Below are 17,744 nucleotides of genomic sequence, written 5' to 3'. Positions count from 1 at the left end.
AAATTGTCAATCTCGGCCAGTTAAGAACATTTACGTTGACTTCTATTGGAATGTGATTCTCACTCCAGACATTCCAGACCGGATGCAGCCACGTAGCGTAGAACGCAGAATAAAACACATGCTACTGTGAATCCATATTTGATAATAATGTTGGAGGGTGAAGGAAATGCACTTATTATCTTGTCGAATTATTGAATGTGCTGTGAGGGCATAATTTTCTATCCCAGTTCCAGTATTGAGTGCTAACAGACCAAAGACCAGACCAAGACCTAATTCTTCGTGTCTACACACAGTATGTTCTCGATGTTACTTGATGCTCTACATCAGGGATGCTCAACCTGCGGACCTCCAGCTGTTGGAAAACTACAACTCCCACAATGCCCTTCTGTAGGATGATAGCTGTAGGCTGTCAGAGAATGATGGAAGTTGTAGTTTTGCAACAGCTGGAGGGCCGCAGGTTGAGCATGCCTGCTCTACATGGTAGCACCACAGTATTTTCCAGGCCAGCAGTGTCTGTCATAGGCTGGTAACCACACCCTAAAAAATAGTCAGTAGGTGCGCACAACAAAGCTCCTTAATGTAAAAGAAAATCACTTGGAAACGGGGCAAATTTATGAATCCTGCCTAATATTTAGACAGATTTACTATAGTGGCTCGGTTGGGTGCTTCTTTAGACATTAAAGGGATTGTGCAGGCAGTTTATTTCCTCAGGATAGGTTATCAATATCTAATCGTGGGGGTCCGACATCTGGCACTCCCACCGATCTGCTGTTTGAAGAGAAGGCGGTTCTCCACTTCATTACACTACTTGTCGTCTCCACTGTATCGGTGGCGTAGCGTAAGAGTAAGGGCTCATGCACACACTTTTTTTTTGGGGGGCCAATATGCGGAACCATTTCACTTTAATGGGTCCGCAAAAAAACTGAAATTACTCTGTGGGCATTCCGTTTCCATATGTCCACCTGTCTGTTCCGTAAAAAAGATAGAACACGTCCTATTCTTGTCCGTTTTGCGGAAAAAGAAAGGTGTAGTTACAGTGGATCCACAGAAAAAAAAAAAAATAGATGCAATACGGATGTCACACGGGCGTCATCCGTATTTTTTGTGGACCGCAAAATACGGTGGAGTGTATGAGCCCTAATGAAGAGGAAGTAGCACTCGCATGGAGCGCCGCATCCTCCTTTTCAAACAGCTCATCGGCGGGGGATGGCGGGTTTCGGATCTCCGCCGATGTGAAATTGATTGCCTATCTTGAGGATAGGCCATCAATATAAACAGGCAGGGCAACCCCTTTAATGGTTGACTTACTTTGTAAGCCACTCCCCTTTTTATCAGATAACCACGCCCCTTGGTGAATAAGGCACAAAAGGTATCTACAGCATATAATAAATGTACAAAGCATGAATGACGTTTTTTTTGTGCACGTGAAGGCAGAATTCTTGCAGGTTCAGTTTAGTCATTTTGTCTTAGGCCCAAGTGAAATAAAAATAAGGTTTTTATGTCCTCCATTCTGTCATTGATGTCCTGTTAGTGTAAAGTGGGGGAAGGGCGGCAATATTATAGGATGACGGGAACAAGTATCCAGTATTCGGATGGCCTACATGCATGTGTCTCTGTCCGCTGACTCTCCATGCTCTTTGTTATACTGTACTTTCATGTAATAACATTTCTCTTGAAAATTAAAAAAGAAAAATCCAGAATTTCCTAATTGAGGCCTTTTATGTATACGTTTTTAACACAATTGTCTGTGATTTTCGTTCTTGTTCTTATAAGGGCTATTCCAGGATTGCTATCCTTAGGCCATCAATATCTGATTGGCAGGGGGCCAAACAGCTCCACGTCCCCGCCAGAACTAAACCGCGCCGTCTGTTGTGAATGGGAGTAGATGTGATACTTGCCACAACCTGTAGTGATCGCTCAACATGATCGCTATGACTTAACATACGTAGGGCAGTGGGTAAAGCCGCTATATTAAAGGAATTGTACAACATAACCAATTTTTCCAGCATCCTGCACTAGTGTCTGGCTCATTCTATACATTGTGGGGGTCGAGGGATCTGTACTTTTTTGTAAAACAAAACAAACGAGGATATTGTGATTTTACATGACTCTTAGGGCTCATGCACACGACTGCGACGTGTTTTGTAGATTGCGGATATGCAAAACACGGATGCCAGCTGTGTGCGTTCCACAAAATGGACAAGAAGAGGACATGTTCAATTTTTATTTTTTTTGGGCGTGCCCACGGAACAGAGCAACAGATGCGGACAGCACATGGAGTGCCATCAACATGTTTTACGGCCCCATTAAAGTGAGTGGGTCCGCATCTGAGCCGCAAAAAATGAAGCTAGGATACGAACCAAAACAACGATCGCGTGCATGATGTATTTTTATGATCCATTATCAGAGCCAGGTCAGGGGTGCTTTTACTACATACCGCTCCCATATAAGGCCTCATGCACACAGTTATTTTCTATCCGTGTCCGTTCAGTTTTTTTTTTTTTTTTTTTTTTTTTTTTTGCGGACCGTATACGGAACCATTCATTTCAATGGGTCCGCAAAAAAAACTGTGTGCAATCTGTAAGTATGTATTTCCTTTCCGCAAAAAAAATAGAACGTGTCCTTTTATTTTCCGTATTACCGACAAGGATAGTACTGTTCTATTAGGGGCCAGCTGTTCCGTTTAGCAAAATATGGAATGCACATGGATGTCATTTGTATTTTTGCGGATCCGTTTTTCGCGGACCGCAAAATACATACAGTTGTGTGCATGAGTCCTAACTCTCAGAAAGTATATTGCCCACATCTTGTAAGATGATTAATGTGACATTATAGATCTGAAGTACCTGTACTATAGGGGTATGTTGATTCTTCGCCAACAGATGGATGGGGAGGAGGATCAGGCTGTTGAATTTCAGCATGCCTGATACTTTGTTCTCACGACAACCCAGATAAGCCACCGCCAGAGGACAGAGATGTCCATCAGTGGCTCACTGTTCTCTCCACATGCAGTCTTAGCTGGGCCAAGTTTGCATGTGTACAAGAGAGTCAGGAGAAGCAGCTGTCGACCAAACAAATGTTCAACCGACAGCTACTCTAGATGTATGGCCAATTTCACACAATCGGGTTCCCGGAGTCGAGCTCCGTGTGTTGGCTGTATCTTCTGGACAGAGCACTGCTTCTCTGATGTGAACTCACAGCATCATAATCACTTAAAGGGGTTGTCTCATCATAGACAATGGGGAGTTGTCCCTAGGATATGGCCCCCATTGTCTTATAGGTGCAGGTCCCACCGGAGCCCCTTAAGGTGGTGGGCTGGAGGACTCCGGTCTGGCCATCACCAAGTCAGCTCCCTATAGAAGTGAATGGGAGCGCCACCGCTCCTATTCACTTCTATGGGCTTGACGGAAATAAGCTGAACCAGCGCTCTGCTATTTTTGACGGCCCCGTAGAAAATAAATGGAGGGCTGCTGCGCATGCGCAGTGCACCCTCCTTCACTTTCAGGGCTCTGTTCACTATATAGGTGCAGGTCCCAGCGGTGGGACCCACACCTATAAGACAATGGAGGCATATCCTTGCAATGTGCCCCCGTTGTCTTTGAGACAACCCCTTTAAGGTGCTGTGTGTTCCTGCCTGACCACGAGTCTTCTGTACTGTACTCGCATAATGCCATGGGTACAGTTCAGTCGACCTGCGGTCGGGCAGGAGCACACAGCATCCTAAATCATCATGCTGTGAGTTCAAGTCAGAGGAGGAGTGTTCAGTCCGGGAAATGTTTCCCAGTCTGAATAGGCTTGTGTGAAATTGGCCGGTGAGTGTAAAGCAAGTGTGTGATGTGTAGTGAAAAGGCAGAAGGGACCTTGACTTCTTAATTCCTAGGATCAGCAGAGGTCAGACTCCCACTGATCATAATGTTATGGTAATACTCAAGCAATACATAACTTTTTTTTTTTATGGAGCTGAGCATAAGCGAGCTGTCACTGTACAGCCGATGACCAAGAGAAACGGGGAAAAAAAAAAACATCTCCACATGCTTTTCATAGGTCGTAAAATGTACATGTTCTTCACTTATATAATGTTACACGCACAGAGCCAAGAAAAATGATGATTAGATGCATAGAGCTTCCGGGAACACATGAAATAATAAAATCTGGAAAAGTCCCGAGTCTATAAATGTTTTGGAATTAACTTGTTACAGAAAGAACAAACACTAAAGAAGGGAATTTTCCATAGTCTATTTTTTACAATTTTGCTCATGTAGACCCGATCATTTCTTAGTCTACTTTTACACTGGCGTTTTGGCTTTCCGTTTGTGAGATCCGTCATGGGCTCTCACAAGCGGTCCAAAACGTATCAGTTTGCATTCTAATGCATTCTGAATGGATAAGGATCTGCTCAGTTTGCATCAGTTCAGTCTCCATTCTGCTTTGGAGATGGACACCAAAACGCTGTTTGCAGCATTTTGGTGTCCGACTGATAAAACTGAGCCAAACAGATCCGCCCTGGCACACAATGTAAGTCAGTGGGGACGGATCCATTTTCACTGGCACAATAGAAAACTGATCCGTCCTCCATTGACTTTCAATGGTGTTTAAGACGGATCCGTCTTGGCTATGTTAAAGATAATACAAACTGAACGGATGCAGACGGTTGTATTATCTGAACAGGTCCATAACAAAACGCAAGTGTTTGGCAGTTCATGTTTTATTCCCACACATGAGTTTGGACATTTGATGTCTACAGTAAAATAAGATAAAAGGTAAACTGTGGGTTAAATAATAATACCACATGATGGGCTACAGACTAAAAACAGGACAGAATCCAGATAAAGAAACACCAGGAAAAAATGCACCAAAAACCACAAAATCAGCAACAAAAATACCAAAAAACCTATGCGTGAACCCATCCTTATACTGCCCTATGTTCTACCAGCTCCAGCTAAGCTTTTTTTTCGTACTGCAGTTGATGGTGGAGAGTGCGGAGAGCCGGGACCTCATGAAGATCAGGACTTATGCGCTGAAGTTGTTCAATACAAGATTTTGGCAAAACAGCTAGGGCAAAGAATGTGAACTAGCCGTTTTAGGACACCACAAGGGTTGGTTCTCATAATGCCGCGGTTTCAGCTGTGGGTTTTCATGCAGACTTGCTCTAGGTTTAGCTCCATTGAATGGAGCGAACAGGCTCCCTCTGCTGCTTTGCGAGGGGTCCACATGGAAACTGTGGCAAGCATGGACCTGTACATTCTTGGTGCGGTTTTGAAAAACGCTGTAAAAACCCTTGGCTGGATGAACTGCTGTGCAACCTCCCATTGAAAACTAGAGGGGGCGGTTTCAGTACCATATCTAAGCTAAAACCCTCACCCAAAATCTTACGTCTGAACCTTCCCTAGGACTGTTTATCAAAGATTTCAACGAAAAAGCCATAAATAAAACCCCTGTCCATATGTCGAATAGGGAATATCATAGAAGAGGGACACCACTTGGTACCTTCCTCTATGAGCCGGAGTAGTGAGCTGCTCTGGCAGACTGGGCCTATCCATGTATCTGCAGCTTCCCAATATAATTACATCTGATCACCAGGGGTTTCTAAAGCCAGACCTGATGTGCCCTTCTGGGCCAACTTCGATATAAAACAGGGTTATATTTTAACACTTATTTTAAAGTAGATAGAAGATGATGGAATTATACAAAATATCACCTACTGCAGCTAATTACTGGGTGAGATGGTGACTGTGAGGAATATGGATTATTATTTACTGTTAGCCATGTTTCCACACCAGCCATCTGCTGTCAGATAGCAGAGGTAGTGAACTCCACAGGAGGGCCCTGCTTCAAAGCCCAGCCAAATGGCAGAGAACTTATAGCAGGCCAACTTTTGTTTACAATTTCTCACCTCCATTCAGATAGCATGGAACCTGGAGGAAAACTTCCCTGCAGGGGGTCTAGGTCATTCCCCAGTTCAATCAAATTATCAGACATATTAGACCTAAACCAGATACATATTTGTGTCCCCTTGGCCACGATGAACAGGCCTGTGGTCATAGTTTGGTGGTGGGATGCCAGGGAGGGGAGATATACATATCTCCCCACAGAAAACAAATAATGGTACCATGCTTGGACTCTACTGGTAGCTGGAACCAGGCGGATTCATTGGTCCCAGATCCACCTCCCTGCAACATTCTGGTCTGGAGCCATGAGCCCTAATCGGTTTTGTGACTCATTTGCTGCCAGCCCCAGAAGAGGGGAAGTGGACTTCTCCCAGAGGCCGGGAGGGGAGGGGCCGGCTACAAGTCAAAAGGCTTGTGCCAGCAAGCAGGCGTGTCTTTTCTTCTGAAGGGGGTCACACTGCATAAGTGTTTGGAAAGGGACCTGGAAACGGCTGACATCACTGCCTCCCATTTGACTACAGCCAAGCCTTAAAGAAAACCATTATTCATCATCACCCAAAGGACTCATCTATCTGGTAAACTGACTTTTGTTCTGCTTAACTCTATTGTACCATGCCATCTGTATTTACCACTCAGACCACTGTATATATTTTCTGTGTATATGGTGTTATGTCCAGTGAGCCCTTAAGGCAATTAAATATATAATTTAATCTTGTGCTGTCTGGTATCTCGATCACAAATCCCCACGTCCGCGTTTCGGCCTAGTTATACGCTACTGCGGGTTGGTTTCTCACCCTATATAATCCTGTTAGCGGACCGGGCTTATGTCAAACGAAAAAGCTGGTGGCAGTCTTCCTGAGCTGAGGAAGCGCTGTTTCACTGGGGCCTCTCTGTGCTTGTGTGGACAGGAGTCTGTGAACACTGTACCAAGCTGACCTTACACTGTACCAAGCTGGTCTAACGTCACGCCTTGGTAACCAGTGACTATACGGTATACCGTAGTTTTTGTATTAGGGTTGTCCCTTGCTGCAGCGCTGGCCAATCGTAGCACACAGCTCATAGCCTGGGAGTCCCAGGCTATGAGCTGTGCGCTACGATTGGCCAGCGCTGCAGCAAAGGACAACCCTAATACAAAAACTCTGCCCAGTACAACAGAGGGAGCTGCAGACACCGGAGCCTATACCGGGCGAACGGAGCGGCGACCAGACATACTAGTAAGTGCAGGGGGGCCCCTGGGCGCCGCTCTGCCCACAGATATAGTTCGTTTTTAAACTAGTGAAAGGTCCTCTTTAAGATGTTGGTCGACTCCCACGAGAGTGACTGGGAGCGGTACCTCCCACATCTGCTGTTTGCCTACCGGGAGCTCCCACAGGCCTCCACAGGGTTCTCCACCTTCCAGCTTCTGTACGGGCGTGTGCACAGGCCCCTGGCTCTGGTGAAAGAGGCCTGGGAGGGAGATGTAGCCACCCCTGGAGTGTCGGTCGTCGAGTATGTCATGCGCTTCCAGGACAAGATGCAGGCCTTACAATTGGTGTACGACAATATGGAGCGAGCCCCAAGCCGACCAGATGCGATGGTACGACCAGAACGCTTGTGAGAGGACCTATCAGGTGGGTCTAAAGGTATGGGTACTGGTCCACATACCTCAGGACAAGCTTAAGGCGGCCTGGGAAGGCCCGTACCTTGTGCACCAGCGCCGTAACGTACCTGTTCACTCTAGACCACGTCCTTCCTGGGCACCGCTGGGTACTATAGGAGGTTCGTCCCCCACTATAGTAGCCTGGAAAAGCCCTTGATTGACCTCACCAAGAAGAAGCTGCCCTCCGCAGTGGATTGGAAGGCCGCCCTCTCGAGCTTCCCTGTACTACAAGTAGCCGACTTCACTAGGTCGACACTACGGGCCAGGAACACCCTATTTTGTACCTGAGTTGGAGGCTCCTGCCGAGGGAGGTGGTGTACTCCACAATGGAGAAGGAGTGCAGCCATACTTATACGGGCTCCGCTTCACTGTGGAGACGGATCACAACCCCCTCAGCTAGTTAAGCACTGTGTCAGAGACGAATGGAAGGCTGCTACGCTGGAGCCTCACGCTCCAGCAGTATCACTTGACCATTCGCCACAAGAAGGGCCGTGACCATGGGAACGCAGGTGGGCTATCCTGGCAAGGAGAGGGTGAAGATGGGTGCACGGGGAAACATAGGAAGGTGCTGGCGCCCTCTAAAAGGGGAGTTGTGAGGAATATGGATTAATATTTACTGTCAGCCATGTTCCCACACCAGCCATCTGCTGTTAGATAGCAGAAGTAGTGAACTCCACAGGAGGGCCCTGCTTCAAAGCCCAGCCAAATGGCAAAGAACCTATAGCAGGCCACCTTTGTTAGCACGGATACTGCAGGAAAACTTCCCTGCAGGGGGTCTAGGTTATTCCCCAGTTCAATAAAATTATCAGACATATTGGAGCCGGCGATTCATAAGGAATTATGAATCGTCCGTCCATCACAGACCTAAACCAGATACATATTTGTGTCCCTGTGGCCACCATGAACAGGCCCATGGTCATAGTTTGATGGTGGGATGCCAGGGAGGGGAGATATACATACAGTACAGACCAAAAGTTTGGACACACCTACTCATTCAAAGAGTTTTCTTTATTTTCATGACTATGAAAATTGTAGATTCACACTGAAGGCATCAAAACTATGAATTAACACATGTGGAATATATACATAACAAAAAAGTGTGAAACAACTGAAAATATTCTAGGTTCATCAAAGTAGCCACCTTTTGCTTTGATTACTGCTTTGCACACTCTTGGCATTCTCTTGAGGAGCTTCAAGAGGTAGTCACCTGAAATGGTTTTAACTTCACAGGTGTGCCCTGTCAGGTTTAATAAGTGGGATTTCTTGCCTTATAAATGGGACCATCAGTTGCGTTGTGGAAAAGTCAGGTGGATACACAGCTGATAGTCCTACTGAATAGACTGTTATAATTTGTATTATGGCAAGAAAAAAGCAGCTAAGTAAAGAAAAACGAGTGGCCATCATTACTTTAAGAAATGAAGGTTAGTCAGTCCGAAAAATTGGGAAAACTTTGAAAGTGTCCCCAACTGCAGTCACAAAAACCATCAAGCGCTACAAAGAAACTGGCTCACATGCGGACTGCCCCAGAAAAGGAAGACCAAGAGTCACCTCTGCTGCGAAGGATAAGTTCATCCGAGTCACCAGCCTCAGAAATCGCAGGTTAACAGCAGCTCAGATTAGAGACCAGATCAATGCCACACAGAGTTCTAGCAGCAGACACATCTCTAGAACAACTGTTAAGAGTAGACTGTGTGAATCAGGCCTTCATGGTAGAATATCTGCTAGGCCAGTGTTTCCCAACCAGTGTGCCTCCAGCTGTTGCAAAACTACAACTCCCAGCATGCCCGCACAGCCAAAGGCTGTCCAGGCATGCTGGGAGTTGTAGTTTTGCAACAGCTGGAGGCACACTGGTTGGGAAACACTGTGCTAGGCAACAAGCAGAAGTTTGGGCTAAAGAACACAAGGAATGGACATTAGACCAGTGGAAATCTGTGCTTTGGTCTGATGAGTCCAAATTTGAGATCTTTGGTTCCAACCACTGTGTCTTTGTGCGACGCAGAAAAAGTGAACCGATGGACTCTACATGCCTGGTTCCCACCGTGAAGCATGGAGGAGGAGGTGTGATGGTGTGGGGGTGCTTTGCTGGTGACACTGTTGGGGATTTATTTAAAACTGAAGGCATACTGAACCAGTTTGGCTACCACAGCATCTTGCAGCGGCATGCTATTCCATCCGGTTTGCGTTTAGTCGGACCATCATTTATTTTTCAACAGGACAATGACCCCAAACACACCTCCAGGCTGTGTAAGGGCTATTTGACCATGAAGGAGAGTGATGGGGTGCTGCGCCAGACGACCTGGCCTCCAGTCACCGGACCTGAACCCAATCGAGATTGTTTGGGGTGAGCTGGAGTGAAGGCAAAAGGGCCAACAAGTGCTAAGCATCTCTGGTAACTCCTTCAAGACTGTTGGAAGACCATTTCAGGTGACTACCTCTTGAAGCTCATCAAGAAAATGCCAAGAGTGTGCAAAGCAGTAATAAAAGCAAAAGGTGGCTACTTTGAAGAACCTAGAATATTGCATATTTTCAGTTGTTTCACACTTTTTTGTTATGTATATAATTCCACATGTGTTAATTCATAGTTTTGATGCCTTCAGTGTGAATCTACAATTTTCATAGTCATGAAAATAAAGAAAACTCTTTGAATGAGAAGGTGTGTCCAAACTTTTGGTCTGTACTGTATCTCCCCACAGAAACCAAAAAATGGTACTATGCTTGGACTCTACAGGTAGTTGGAACCCAGGCGGATCCATTGGTCCCAGAACCACCACCCTGGAACATTCTGGTCTGGAGCCATGAGCCCTAATCGGTTTTGTGACTCATTTACTGCCAGCCCCAGTAGAGGGGGAGTGGACTCCTCCCAGAGGCAAGGAGGGGAGGGGCTGGCTACAGGTCAAAAGGCTTGTTCCAATAAGCGGGAGTGTCTTTTCTTCTGAACGGGGTTAACGCTGCATACCTGTTTGGAAGGGAACTGGAAACGGCTGAAATCACTGCCTCCTGTGTGACTACAGCCAAACCTTACAGAAACCCATTATTCATCATCACCCAAAGGACTCATCCATTCGGTAAAATTACTTTTGTTCTGCTTAACCCTGTTGTACCACGCCATTTGTATTTACCACTCAGACCACTGTATATAGTTTCTGTATATATTGTGTTATGTCTAGTGAGCCCTTAAGACAATTAAATATATAATTTAATCTTGTGCTGTCTGGTATATCGATCACGAATCCCCGCATCTGTGTTTTGGCCTAGTTATACGCTACTGCGGGCTGGTTTCTCACCTTATATAATCCTGTTAGCGGACCGGGCTTATATCAAACAAGAAGCTGGTGGCAGTCTTGCCGGGCTGAGGAAGCGCTGTTTCACTGGGGCTGTAAAAAGGCTCCCTCAGCTTGTTGTCTCTCTGTGCCCGTGTAGACAGGCGGAGTCTGTGAACACTATACCAAGCTGACCTTTCCTGCTCCTCAGGGATGGTGTAATGTCACGCCTTGGTAACCGGTGACTATACCGTATCTCATTGGCTCTATATATTCTACGTCCGACGTCAGTCGGGGTACGGTATTCGTCACAGTGACCATTGCTTGGTCAGCGATATAGCTATCTCTCTGGATACAAGTTGCTTCTCATGATGATCAAATATAGGTTGAGTGATCCTCTAAATGGTTACCAAATAAACTGGACCATGCATGGACCACTATCCTAGTGGAGGTCACATAGAACTGTCTTTTCCTTGTACAGTGAAGGTCGACCCAAAGAGACATCTTCTTATCTTGTTTCTTCCTATTCTTATCACGAGACCCTGGCAGGAAATGGTAATATTATTTCAACAGAGCAAATTCCAGTAATCTCCTAACCCGGGAACTCCTTGTCTTATATCTACAGCCTCAGCAAAACTATATTTAGGGACGAAATGTCAAATTGTCCATAAATAATCTGCAATAAAATGACCCTTTAATGTATAATAATACAGGGATTTTCCACAGCGGATTTGGTTGCAGCAAGATTACAATCGTTACATGCGTCATGATGTGGATTTAGTTGTAGACTCAGGTTTTATCCAATGCATTGTAAAGGATGAAATCTGCAGAGAAAATCCATAGAATAGCAAAAAATTCCACATATAAGATTTAGTAAAATCTCATCCAATCTGCTGGTAAAATTATGCTAATTTTTCACCTGCAGTTCCGCGGTTTAAAATCTCCAGTGTGTCCACAACATGTGAACATGTAAGAAGACGGAACAGAAGTGCACTGCTGAGGAGGCTTGTAAGAGGGTTAAAAAAGCACCTCCTCTTACAGAAGCATGTAGGCTTCTTCAGTTTTGCTCAGTTACTGTTCAGTTACTGTAGGTTACCCTTGACCCTGTCATGGTGGCAGTGCTACTCATGTTATATTGTTAAACTGTCATATATCTCAAATATTCTAATCGCAAATTTTTATCGTGAATATTGACACTTCGAGAATTTGCAAATATCTAGAATATAGAGCTATATCTTCGTAATCGGGAATATTCTAGATTTTTTTTTCATCAGTACCCACGATCCCTCACTGCTTTTTGCTTGAGGGCCAAAAAAAAGGCTGCAATATCTTTGACTTTAGGAGTAGTGTTGATCGCAGATTTTCATATCGCAAATTTATATCACAAATTTTCCAATTGTCGATTTTCGCAATCAAGAAAATAATGACTGGAAATCGCGAATTATCGAATTCGCCAATATATGATAAGAATTCGCCCAAATATTCGCGAAATATCGCAAATTCGAATATTACCCCTGCCGCTCATCACTAGTCATATGCTGATTATGGGTCACCCTACCGCATGTATATGTGACAACCTGTTATATATTATGTATGATACTCCATTTAAAGGGAACCTGAAAGCACAAAATCTGCCTCCATACCAACCTAAATTACCTTAACAGTCAGCTCATGTTGTTTCCCATGGTGTTCTTATATTGTTCTTCTGTCCTCCAAGTGCAGCACAGTCTTTATTCATTCAAAGTCAAGGAGGCTGGCACTATCTTCCCTGAAGTCTAGGTTAGCATGCCCAAATCCTGCCCCTTTTCCTTTGATGTTTCCTAGCACAGGCACATCATACCCTGGTCTCTACTGGCCTGTGCTGGGCAATGGCCAATATCTTGCTGAGTGGTTCCCTTTAATGTTACTTATGCCAGCTCAAGAACTCACGCAATGTATGCACCATTGTAGATTCAGAGCCAGGTTATTTATGCCAGGTTTAGGATGCATTCTGTGAGTGGTGACATCACTGGTGGCCCATAAAATTGGGATAATGCCTCTGTGAGCCATATACCCTATGATAGGATGTGGAGAGACACCACAAATGTGTATATGCAAACCATCCTGTATGTATTGAAAAACTGTATGGTAAATGGTTGGCATGTGAGGGGTTAATTACTGTGCCAGCCACAACCCTGGACTGGGTTTATCACACCTAGGACAGCTCCACCCTGTGTAGCACGTTCCTGTAGTTGATAAATAAAGGTACCAAGGGAGAGAACAAGGAGAATGCTGCAGCTTCTGGTATAAAGAGGACCAGTTGTACTGTGTAGTAGTTAGCTGGCAAGTAGGGGTGAGTGACACTAGCCAACTGGCACACTACCGTAAGGGTCTAGATAGAGGTTGAAACTGCAACACACACAACAAAGTGCGTCAGCCTGTACCAAGTAGCTATCTTCATCCCTGTTACTGAAAAGGAGACTTCTCTGAGACTTGCCCATTGAGTTCGGGGGTGCAACACCAGATCCTGACTTCTTCCCAAGAGAATTGCCACCAGTAGATAATTTAAGATTGCCAAGCCTATTGCCTCTAAAGTTACTTGTAACGATATGCCAGTCGCTTCTTGTAAGACTCTAGTAATCACCGAGCTTGTTGACCAATATGAACAATTGTGTCCACTATCCTTGAGCCCACATGCACAAGACTCATTGGTCAAAAAATCCTGGGTTAGCATTGTATGGGCTCATAGAAAATCTATACCCTGCGCATTGCAAACTCTGTCTCTCCCAGGATCAAGGGAGCACCTCAGCTCCTTAATTCCGCAGTCGGTTTGGTTTTCAGCCCCCATACACCTAACTTCTGACATGTCACCATGACATGTAAGAATTTTTGCAAAATGATGATTACTCTCTAGGTTTCGGTTGATTATTATATCTCCATTGGCCTGGGCATTGTCTAATATTTTCCTGGCGACTTTCTTCTCTCTTTCGTGTTATCTCTGGGGTGGTGAGCGGTTACATCCTTTCAGTTAAAGTTTACATATAACTTTCAGATCAGTAAATACAAAAAAAACATAGTGTCACGGTATTTGCTTGGGTGTAGAACAATATCTTTCTTTTACGTTATCACATACTGTACGGTATCGGGGTCCCTCTCACCATTGGAGCTCACAGTCTAAATTCACTTATCAGTATATATCTTATGTGGATATTATCCTTGGTCAGATTCAAACCCAGGACCCCAGCTGCAAGGCCACGTGTTAGCCACTGCCATGTGCTGCCAGTTGTAAATAAATGTTTCTGCAGGGGAAATGTTCCATTGTCCAGGTACTTATAGTAGTGAACCACCACTATAATATCTATATGGGACCTATGGAAAGTAGGTTGTCTCCATGTTGCTTGGTCATCTACCTCTCTACTGACTTCTATGGAGAAAGTGCTAGCCATAATTGGCCTATAACCGGTATCAAGTATTTATGCCATGGGGCTACCCCATTAAAGCCATAAGGTGGATTTACACCACCAGATTGTCAGGCCGATTATCAGGGATAAACTTTGTATGAACGCTCCTTCTTGATAATCTGCCCATGTAAAGGTGCCACAGATCACCCCAGACACCTCAATCATCGTTTCTGGGCAGCAGACACAACGGTATGGGGGATGAGCCATGGCAGTAGCCATCTCTCATTCCTATAACGTATAGGGGATTGCCGTATGAAAATGTAGCTCTTCACCTTCACTGATGAACAGGCCATTGTCAGGAAGGAACGCTTCCTTCCTGACAATTGCCCGCTACATCAGGCCGCATAAACCCGCCTTTATGCACACTGCTATATATATATATATGGAGAGAAGGTAGGTTATTGGTGGCTCACCTGGTCAGTACAATGTGTAGGTGCTCTGGTTCTGGACTGATTCACCCAATCAGGAGGCGGTTTATAACAATAAAAGTATATAGTGGAAAAACCGGCACTCTACATCTATCAATAATGCTAAGGAGGCAGTATGTGGGATAGTAAGATATGTATTTATTTTTGTAAGGGTACGTTTTAGGAGTGGGAAATAAAGAGGTAGAGGTTCTAAAAATGTGGAGGTCCAAAGGATGAGGTTCTCATAAATAAAAATAACAATAAGAATGATGTTTTGCCATATACAGCGTTGCAGATACACAATACCAGAGATATGTAAAAAAATATACCAAAAAATAACAGGAGTAGCAAAAATAGCAAATATATGCAGAGTGGAGGTGTGGCACTGCAGTAATTATTTAATAGCGGTTTTCACCTTCCGTGGGTACAGTGAGTAGTTGTGTCCATTTGTATGTAGTCCATAAAAATTGTCTGTCTATACCTCCGGTCTTGGTCACATAGGAGGTATATAATATATGGGTAGAGCGGTGAGAAAATAAAAAGGATAAAAATATATATAAAATACAAAAATGTAAAAATATAAAAATATATGTAGTAGGTCAGTCGGGTGCTGTACTTAGTGTGGCGTCCCACACATTAAGGGAACTGCACCCTGACTGTTTACCTTTCTTTGCGAGGTGTCCTGGTTGTTGGAGCAGCCTTGCTGCGCTCTGCAGTGTTTGTTTTCCCGGTCTTCTCGGCGTGCCACGTGGATATGACGTCACTTCTTCGGTGTCTCACGTGTCTTAGCCGGACTTGGTTTTAAGTTTTTCGTTGGTGGTCTTTTTTAATCCGGAGGATTCAGATGGGATTCGTTGCTCGGAAGCGCTTCCAGAATGAGGTTATTGGCAGGTTTTCAGAGGGAGGTCACCAGACGCGTTTCGAAGGACTACGCTGCCTTCTTCATCAGTGGTAGCCCATAAACAAACACTGCAGAGCGCAGCAAGGCTGCTACCTCTTTATTTCCCACTCCTAAAACGTACCCTTACAAAAATAAATACATATCTTACTATCCCACATACTGCCTCCTTAGCATTATTGATATATATATATATATTGTGGATCTGTGTTGTACAGATATGATTATTTTGTGGCATGTTACTTCCTAGAATTGCTTCGAAGAAACAATATCTCTGATATATCGTGCTATGCAGAGGCACCATTTGTTGGCACATAGAGTGCCTACTATGTCATAATTCTTAACCATAGGGATTGTATATGCTATTGTACAGGTCGGGACAGAGAGGCCCATGAGAGGATACTCTGGTAGGCCCAATGGGCCACTAAGGTCTCATTTGGAGATAACTTTTGAGCCAATCATTTGTCACTAGGGTCTATTTCTTAGGAAATCATTCACAAATAACCTGTTGGATGATGATATGTCCTGTGGGTACAGATGCCCTGGTGGACACCCTAGTCCAGTGCTGTGTACAGGCTCCAGGTGCATAGCTTTGCTGTGTGCATAAAGCATCAATATTTATTCAGTATATTGAGCTGCTGTTATTACTGTATGTAATGCAAATATGTAATTTATACATGTTGATTCAGTGATAACAGCAGACTTTTTATTACAGTACGAGAGAACCTGTGACCACTTTTAACCCCCAGTGAATCAGACAAATCCAGAGGTGGTGTTATTGGCAGCTGCACATGCCCAGGAACTCCTTTATTGCCTTGGATGCCTACAGGATTTGCCCTGGCAGCAGGAAAGATTTTGGGGGTCTATAAAGCCCTTATATAACAATTTACAAAAGGTAAGGAGGTGGCATTGTGGAGAGAAGTATTTCCCAAACCTATCCTCAAGGAACACCTTCTGTCAGCAGTTTTGACCATGCAAAAGGTAAAGGTCAGGAGAGCAGTACAAACATAGATTTTGTGAAGCTTTTATTATCAGGAGTAGTGTAAATATGAGTTTTTATTCTGCAAGGCACTGATCCTGCATGTGTCAATGAGAAGGATCTTCACTCTGAAGTGCTCTCTGCCTTGAGCTGCTTCTCTCCCCCTTCCCTCTGTACTGAATGACTGCCTGGAGAAGCATCATTTCCAGTGCAGGAGCAGAGCCTGCAGAATAAATCTCCATATTCATACTAGTCCTGAAAATAAAAGCTCCACAAAATATAAGGTATGTTTGTTCTTTCCCTGGCCTCGACTGAGTGCCATCAGCAGTTCTGCATGGTGAAAACTGCTGAAAGACCCATATGGTTTCATTAGTTTATTGAATCACTAATTAACACACGACTTTTCTCTATGGGAAAGTTTCAAGACATGGCCAATTGGGGTTCTTTAAGGGTATCTTTTAGAAACACTGAGCTACAGCATTATACATGAGGAATTGCAAGTTCACTATATGGAATGTCTTCAAATCATGACTAGTGTTGAGCAAGCAGTTCGGCTCGAGCATCGCTATGCTCGGCACATCGCAGTGTTCAGCCGAATACTGTGTATGCTCAAGCACAATGAAAATCAACGGGAGACTCGAGCATTAAACCAGGCTCTGAAAAGAGAGGGTGTCTGGTTCACAGAAAAAGGTTAGGAATTGATGAAAACAGCATGGGAAGGATGTCTGGATGCATCTTGGACTCCCATTACCTATGACATACAATATACAGCCACACAAAGGCTATATGCCAAAAGCTGGGTATGTGCAAGCCAACAATCTATCCATGAGACATATACAGTCAGCATACCCTACAATGTCAGCATTGTGCACTATGAGACATTCAAAACCAGCTCTCATCTGACTGAGAGCCAGTAAGCCTCAAAGTTGCTTCATAACTGTTGGATGGCTTGGGTGGACCTGCGCACCTAGATCATTGTCATTAGGTTTTCTGATTGAATGAAGGAAGGAACCATCACGGGTCTAAAACCTAGGCTGTCGCATTGCTTATCCCTACACTCATTAGGGTAGATTTGTCAAATTTGGTTTCAAAAGACACGTGGAACTGTTTCTTATAGCAAATACTTAGATTCTGATCCTCATGTTTTTTTTTTAAGTAAAAACTGCAATATGATGTGTAATTTCCCTTTGCACCAATTTTGGGAAAACCCCATTGTGTCCTCATTAGACAAAG

Source organism: Bufo gargarizans, chromosome 1 (genome assembly GCF_014858855.1).
Source record: "Bufo gargarizans isolate SCDJY-AF-19 chromosome 1, ASM1485885v1, whole genome shotgun sequence".
Lineage (NCBI taxonomy): Eukaryota > Metazoa > Chordata > Amphibia > Anura > Bufonidae > Bufo > Bufo gargarizans.
The sequence above is the reverse complement of the archived record's forward strand: the minus strand, read 5'-3'. Positions refer to the sequence as shown.